This window comes from Dromiciops gliroides, chromosome 6, assembly GCF_019393635.1.
Source record: "Dromiciops gliroides isolate mDroGli1 chromosome 6, mDroGli1.pri, whole genome shotgun sequence".
NCBI lineage: Eukaryota > Metazoa > Chordata > Mammalia > Microbiotheria > Microbiotheriidae > Dromiciops > Dromiciops gliroides.
Window position 1 is genome coordinate 261,228,918 of NC_057866.1, and position 8,092 is coordinate 261,237,009.

At 35.9% G+C, this 8,092-nt stretch overlaps 1 pseudogene; it reads left to right on the forward strand.

Annotated features, from left to right (window-relative positions):
- The first annotated feature begins 4,466 nt into the window (after positions 1-4,466).
- On the forward strand, positions 4,467-4,660 carry LOC122730626 (annotated as a pseudogene).
- Positions 4,661-8,092: the final 3,432 nt, after the last annotated feature.

An 8,092-nucleotide genomic window follows, 5' to 3' on the forward strand; every position in this document is an offset into this window, starting at 1 on the left:
ATAACATTTTTCATTATAAGTCCTTCAGAACTGTCTTGGATCATGGTGTTGCTAAAAATAGCTAAGTCATTTACAGTTGATCATCATACAATATTGCTATTACTATGTACAATGTTTTTCTGGTTCTACTCAATTTAATCTGTGTTAGTTCATGTAATACTTTCCAGGATTTTCTGAAAGTATCGTTCTCATCATTTCTTATAGCACAGAGACATTCCATCACAATCATATACAACTTGTTAGCCATTCCCCATTTAATGAGCATGCCACATTAACTGCCAGGGATGGTCAATTTAATGATGTCAAGCTGACTCTGGCTTGATGTTTGTTGCTTGACAAATTTTGAAGCAATTCATTATTTATTTGTTTTGTTTTGTTTTGTTTTACTAAAAAGTGATGCTTTGTCTGACCGCAAACATTTGGAACATTGTCATTACAGATTCCTGATCCATCACACCAAGAAAATACATGTGTCAATCTCCCAAATGGTCAACCTTGCACATAATTTAACAAAAGTTGGCTCTAAATGCTGGGGAAAAAATGAGCTGTATGCAGGGCTGTATGTATTTTTTCTTTTCTGCTTTTTTCAAAACTTTATTTATTTATTTATTTGCCTGTTTATTTATTTAAATAGTAAGAATTTTTTAATAGTTTTTTGGGGGTTCCAATTTTATCCCTCTTTCCCTCTCCCTGAGGTGGCAAACAATCAGATAAGGGTTATACATGTATTACTATGTAAAACCTTACCATATTTGTCATTTTGAACAAGAAAACTTGATTAAAAGGGAAAAAATGAAAGAAAGTGAAAAATAGCATGCTTCAGTCTATTCCATCAATATCAGTTCTTTCTTTAGAGGTGGATAGTATTTTCAACAATAGTCCTTTGAGATTTTTTTGGATCATTGTATTGTTTTTTGTTTGTTTGTTTTTGCAAGGCAATGAGGGTTAAGTGACTTGCCCAGGGTCACACAGCTAGTCAGTGTCAAGTGTCTGAGTCCAGATTTGAACTCAGGTCCTCCTGAATCCAGGGCAAGTGCTTTATCCACTTTATCCACTTTATCCACTTTATCCACAGTGCAATCTAGCTGCCCATTGTATTGTTGATAATAGTCAAGTCATTCACAGTTCTTCATCAGACAAATATTGCTGTCTCTGTGTACAGTGTTCTCTTGATTCTATTCACCTCACAATACATCATTTCATACATGTCTTTCCAGGCCTTTCTGAAAGTCATCCTGCTTGTCATTTCTTATAGCACAATAATATTCCATCACCATCATAAACCACAGCTTGTTTATCCATTCACCAATTGATGGGCATTCCTTTGATTTCCTATTCTTAGCCACCACAAAAAGAGCTGCTAGAAATATTTTTGTACAAATAGGTCTTTTTCTCTTTTGGGGGATGTCTTTGGGATATAAACCTAGCAGTGATATTGCTGGATCAAAGGGTATGCACAGTTCTATAGCCCTTTGAGAATAGTTCCAAATTGCTCTCCAGAATAGTTGGATATTTTCACACCTCCACTAATAGTGGATTAGCGTCCCAGCTTTCCCACATCCTCTCCTCTTTTCTGTTTTAATTCTATTGTCAAGACTTTTTACCTTGCGATGCCAATAAAAAAAAAATCTCTGTCAGATGAGTACTCTGTATAAATAATGTTTACTCTTTCTTTTAAGCACAGCACCTAAAAAAATCCCAAATAAAAACCCCTTAATCAATTTATTTTTAAAAACTCTAGGGGCAGCTAGGTGGCACAGTGGATAGAGCACCGGCCCTGGAATCAGGAGTACCTGAGTTCAAATCCGGCCTCAGACACTTAACACTTACTAGCAGTGTGACCCTGGGCAAGTCACTTAACCCCAATTGCCTCACTAAAAAAAAAAAAAAAAAAAAAACTCTAGGGGGCAGGTAGGTGGCGCAGTGGTTAAAGCTTTGGCCCTGGATTCAGGAGGACCTGAGTTCAAATCCGCCCTCAGACACTTGACACTTACTAGCTGTGTGACCTTGAGCAAGTCACTTAATCCTCATTGCCCTGCAAAAATTAAAAAAAAAAACTCTACACTTTCAGAAGTTCATGGAACTGAGGCTTAAAAACTAAATGGTTCAAATTAGATTGAGGCAATAAATAAGAGTAGGCTTCTTTGGGTCGTGCCATCATATAAAGCCCTGCAAAAGAAGTGTGATTCCTATTCCACAGGTGAGGCTTTCCTACAGCTTCAAAACCAGGTGAATGTACAGATAGGCACTAAGTCCTTTAGCAGAAATTTAATATTCAAATATGTTTATGCATAAATATCTTCGCATACCCTTTGATAGAGGTGCTCCTTAAAAAACTCTTATTTTTCTGCTTTCTTTTTTATCTAGGCTACATTTGAATTATTTGTAAAAAAAAAAAAACTTTTAAATTTGATATAATCAAACTTATCCATTTTACACCTCACTCTGTTCTCTATTTCTTATTTATTCATAAATTGTTTGCCTATCCTTAAGTCTGATAGGTAATATATTCCATGTTCTTCAATTCTTTTTTGGTAATATCTCGCTTTACATAAAGGTCATGTATCTATTTTGGCCTTATCTTGGTAAATAGTATAAGATATTGCTCTATGCCCAATTTTTGCCATACTTCCAGTAGGGCAGACTTTCCAGTTTTCTCAACATTTTTTTGACCAAATTATGAATTCTTATCCCAAAATCTTAATTCTTTACATTTTTTCAAATGAAAGGTTACTGTATTTCTTTGCTGCTGTAAATTGTATGTCTACTCTGTTCCATTGATCTGCCTTTCTATTTTTTAGCCATACCAAATAGTTTTGGGGGGGGTTTTTGGTTTTGTTTTTTTGTGAGTCTTTTTTGCAGGGCAATGGGAGTTAAGTGACTTTCCCAGGATCATACAACTAGTAAGTGTCAAGTGTCTGAGGCCAGATTTGAACTCAGGTACTCCTGAATCCAGGGCCGGTGCTTTATCCACTTCGCCACCTAGCCGCCCCCCCCAAATAGTTTTGATAATTACTGCCTTAGTTTAAGATCTGGCACTGCTAAATCTCCTTCTTTTACATTTTTTCCCACTAGTTCTTGTGATATTCTTCACTTTTTGCTCTTCCAAATGAATTATTGTTTTTTCTAATTCAGTAAAAAAAATTGGTAATTTAATTGGGATTGCATTGAATATATTTAGATTACTTTAGGTAACAGTGTAATTCTTATTATATTGGCCTTGCCTACCCATGAACAATTAATATTATTTAAATCTGATTTTATTTGTATAAAAAGCTTTTTTAAAAAATATTTTGTTTATATACTTCCCAGGTTTGTTTTGGCAGTTGTACTCCCAGGTATTTTATAATGTCTAGAGATATTTTAAAGGGGGTGTTTTGTTTTGGTTTTTTTACTATCTCTTCTTACAGGGTTTTGTTTGTCATGTATAAGAATGCTGATGATTTGTGTGGAATTACTTTATATCCTACTATTTTTCTATAAGTATTATTTCAACTAGCTTTTTTGTTTAGTCTTTGGGATTTTCTGAGTATTATTTAAATTATTGGTGGCTAGATTGTTTGTAGCTAGGGTTTTCTAAATTATTACTACTTATAAAAAACTGCTGGGAAAATTGGAAAATAGTATGGAAGAAAATAGGTACAGACCAACATCTTACATCATACGTCAAAGTAAAGTCAAAATGGGTACAAGATCTAGACATAAAGGGTGATGCCATAGGCAAATTAGGAAAGGAAGGAATAATTTACTTGTCAGAACTGTGGAGAGAGGAAGAATTTATGACCAAAGATGAGATAGAGAACATAATGAAATGCAGAGTGGATCATTTTGACTACATTATATTAAAAACAGGTTGCACATGGCAAAGAAGTGGAAATAAAGGGAATGCCCATCAATAGGGGAATGGCTAAACAAGTTGTGGTATATGAATGTAATGGAATACTATTGTGCTGTAAAAAACAATGAGCAGGAGGAGTTCAGAGAAACCTGGAAGGACTTACATGAACTGATGCTGACTGAGAGAAGCAGAACCAGAAGAACATTGTACATAGTAACAGCAACATTGTGTGATGAAGAATGGTGATAGACTTGGCTCTTCTCATCAGTGCAATGATACAAAACAATTTCAAAGAACTCATGATAGAAAATGTTCTCAACATCCAGAAAAAAGAATAGTGGATTATGAATGCAGATTGGGCCATACTGTTTCTACTTTGGGGCTGTTGTGGGGTTTTTTCCTTCTTTTTTCAGGTTTTTCCCTTGTGCTCTGATTCTTCTTTCACAAGAAGACTAATGTAGAAATATGTTTAATGTGTTTGTACATATATAATTTATATCAGATTGCTTTCTGTCTTGGGGAGGAGGGAGGGAAGGGAGGGTGGGAGAAAAATGTAGAACTAAAAATCCTATGAAAATAAATGTTGAGCAGCAGTGAGGGGGCTTGGGGAAGCTGAGCAACTTGCACGATGTCAGGTCGCGAGGATGGTAAGACGAAGCCTCTGAAACAGCCCAAGAAGCAAACCAAGGAAATGGATGAGGAAGATATAGCTTTCAAACAAAAACAAAAAAAGAACAGAAAAAACTGGAAGTGTTAAAAGCAAAAGCTGCTGGGAAGGAACCACTTGCCAGTGGTGGAATTAAGAAATCTGGCAAAAAGTAGATGTTTCTTTGTAGATAAGATGGTGATTCCTTTTGGTTTCTTTCTTGCTTTGTGACATCTGCATTTCCTACTTCAACATCTGTTGCCACCTGCAGTCAAGATTGTGTCATCTTAGTCTATTGTACATTGTAATAAACTTTAAAAAAATTAAATAAATGTTGAAAACTATCCTAATATGTAACTGGAAAATAATAAAATACTTTTAAAACGGGGGAGTGCACAAAGAAAACCAATGCAAACAAGATTAGAAGGAAAGCAGAAATCTGGGAAACAATATTTAAAGGCAGCATTCCTGATAAAGGCCTCATATCTAAAATATATAGAGAATTGGGGGGCGGCTAGGTGGCGCAGTGGATAAAGCACCAGCCCTGGATTCAGGAGTACCTGAGTTCAAATCTGGCCTCAGACACATGACACTTACCAGCTGTGTGACCCTGGGCAAGTTACTTAATCCCCATTGCCCCGCAAAAATAATAATAATAATAATAAAAAAACCCAAAAATAAAAATAAAATAAAATATATATAGAATTGAATCAAATGTATAAGAATACAAGTTATTCCCCAATTGAGAAATGGTCAAAGGATATGAAAAGGCAGTTTTCAGATAATGAAGCCATAAGAAAAAATGTTCTCAATCACTACTGATTAGAGAAATGCAAATTAAAACCATGCTGAGGTACCACCTCACACCTATCCAATTGGCTAATATGTCAAAAAATAAAACATACTATCCACCTCCAAAGAAAGAACTGATATTGATGGACCAGACTGAAGCATGCTATTTTTCACTTTCACTATAACACAAAGGAAAGTAAGAATAAAAATTAAAATAGGAATAGAACATTCGAATTCATAAGGACCGAACTTAAACACGAGGTCAATCTTGACCTGGTTGAAAAGCCAGGAGAAGAGGTTTGGAACACTAAAACCCAGAAGTCCTCTTTGGTCCCACCATCCCTGGTTCATTTTATAAAGTAAAAGGGAGATAGGCTTGAAAATAGGAGGCTAAGGGTACTTAAGAGTTAAATCAGGTACTTAATCTAGGTGCTTAGCCATTAAAAGAAACCCAATTTAAAGAGACAGGAACATGTGGAAATAGGGAAAAAAATTCTTACCAAACTGGAAGATCAGAAGATGAAGGTTCAGCTTTCCTCTTCGCGGTCAGCCATCTGTAAAGTTGCTATCTAGCTATACTGTCTAAAATATCTAATGAGTGGTCGCCAATAAATAAGGGACATAAAGGTGACCCACTTTATCTTGTCAACTGTTTGTGAGATTTGGTGGAGGAGAGAAGGTAGGTTGTTGAGAGGAAAAATGCTTTTTAACCAATAATTGTACATTATTAACTTTGCGTTTTATTTCCTCCACTGATTACAAAATTCAAAATATTCTTGCCAAAATTGTGTTTACCCCAATTCCTTTCACATGTTTGTCATCTGGAAGTGTCTTTTCAAAAAGGCCTTATAAATTCATTAATCTTATGTAAAATATCTTATCAAGTTATAAACAAGATCCAAATTATTTGTACCTTTTATTCAGTACCATGTCCTTTATCCTAGATTCCCATTTGGACATTTCAGTTAGCAATAGTTGTAAAATTTTAACTAGGCCAAAGATTCAAGTTAGAGAGCTGCAAGAAGAGAGAACCTAAGTTCAAAAATGTGCCTTGGCAGCCCATTCAGGGTGTTGAACTTGCCTAATGGCAATGAGGTTTGGAGACTGGGGAGGGGAAAGAATTCCTAAATGAAAAAGAATTAGAGGGCTTCCACGCCATCCATTCCCAGTGTTGAAGTGTTGAAGTTTTTAAAATTCCCACATGGACCAGAATGCATCAAATGGACAGAGTGGCATCTAGAACATCTAGAACACAGCTAGACACCCAAGAACTTTGCACCATCCATCTCAGGCCTGACCCTCAAGAGCAATTGCCTTTTCTGTAGCTCACTTTAATTCTTAAATTTGGCTCCACTGGCAGCTAAATGGTGCAGTGGATAAAGCACTGGCCTTGGATTCAGGAGGACCTGAGTTCAAATCCAGCCTCAGACACTTAACACTTACTAGCTGTGTGACCCTGGGCAAGTCACTTAACCCCAATTGCCTCACCAAAAAAAAAAAGAAAAGAAAGAAAAAAGAAATGATGGTAGAAAATAATTGAAATCATTGGTAGTAATAATTATCTTGGCTATATTGAGGTATAAATCAAAAGTTTAAAGCTATATGACCAGATGGCACCTCCTGCAACCTTGAAAAAGCTGAGATGCCCCTCATCAGTATGAAGCAACCTGAGTATTCATGGGAGACACAGCAGCACAGGTAGAGAGAAACAATAAGCTCCTATTCTTGGAGAGTCATGGATAGATATAGGCCAGAGAAGAAGGGGAGGGAAATGAGAAGAGATAGTGGAAAAGGAGGAAGGAAGAAATGGAGAATAAACATAGGAGAAGAAGAAATTTAAAACAAACTTGAGTAGCCATTTCAATTAACATCATCAGTCTAATTATTCTACCTAAACAAATATACATTTCTAGTAAACTCAATTTCAAAACGAATTTTTTAAAAGGATCATTTCCTCAGATACTCTTATACCTCAAAGGAAAATACCACTCATTTTAAAGTCAGTTGCTAACTCTAGCAGACTCTCCCTCTATAAGGAGTTTAGATTCACTCTGTGAGACCTAATCACAGAGTCCCAGGATCTGAGTCCAAGGGTTAAGTAGTCTAATTTGTATCTGATCAAGAATGTCATCTATGACTTGACAGATAAGTGGTCATCCAGCCCCTGCTTAAAAACCTCTCATGAGAGCTGAACCACCATCTTCCAAGTCAATCCATTCCATTTTCTGGCAGCTCCAATGGTTAGGAAGTTTTCCCTTTCCTTGAGCTTAAACCCATCTTTCTGAACTTCCATCCATTCTTCCTATTTAGGGCCATTGGCACCCAACATTTTCAGATGACTCCCACATCAACATGAAAATCCTTCAAAGACTTGTCTCTTCAATCAATTCCCTCACCATCATTGTTGCCTTCTTGTGGAAAAGTTTTCTCTTTTCTGGTGTAGTGCACTGGATCTCAAGTTAAGAATTTTGAGGTTTAAATCTCACCCCTACCACCTGCTGACTGTCTACTCTCTGGACCAGGAATTTAACTTCTCTGAGACTTAGTTTTCTTTTGGCAAAGGGGAATAATAAGACCTATAGCATCTATCTTAAGTAATTGTTATATCAAATGATATGATTTATGTATAGCACTATGAAAATCTTAAAGTGTGATATAAATGTCAGTTATTTTCCTTATTACTATTATTGTAGTCCTACTCAACTCCTTTTGTGATATAAATATGGTGCTGACACCTAAATCAAGGAGAGCAAAAACAGAGAAAAAATGTAGATCAATTTCATTCATGAGTATTGAGGCAAAAATTCTAAATAAAA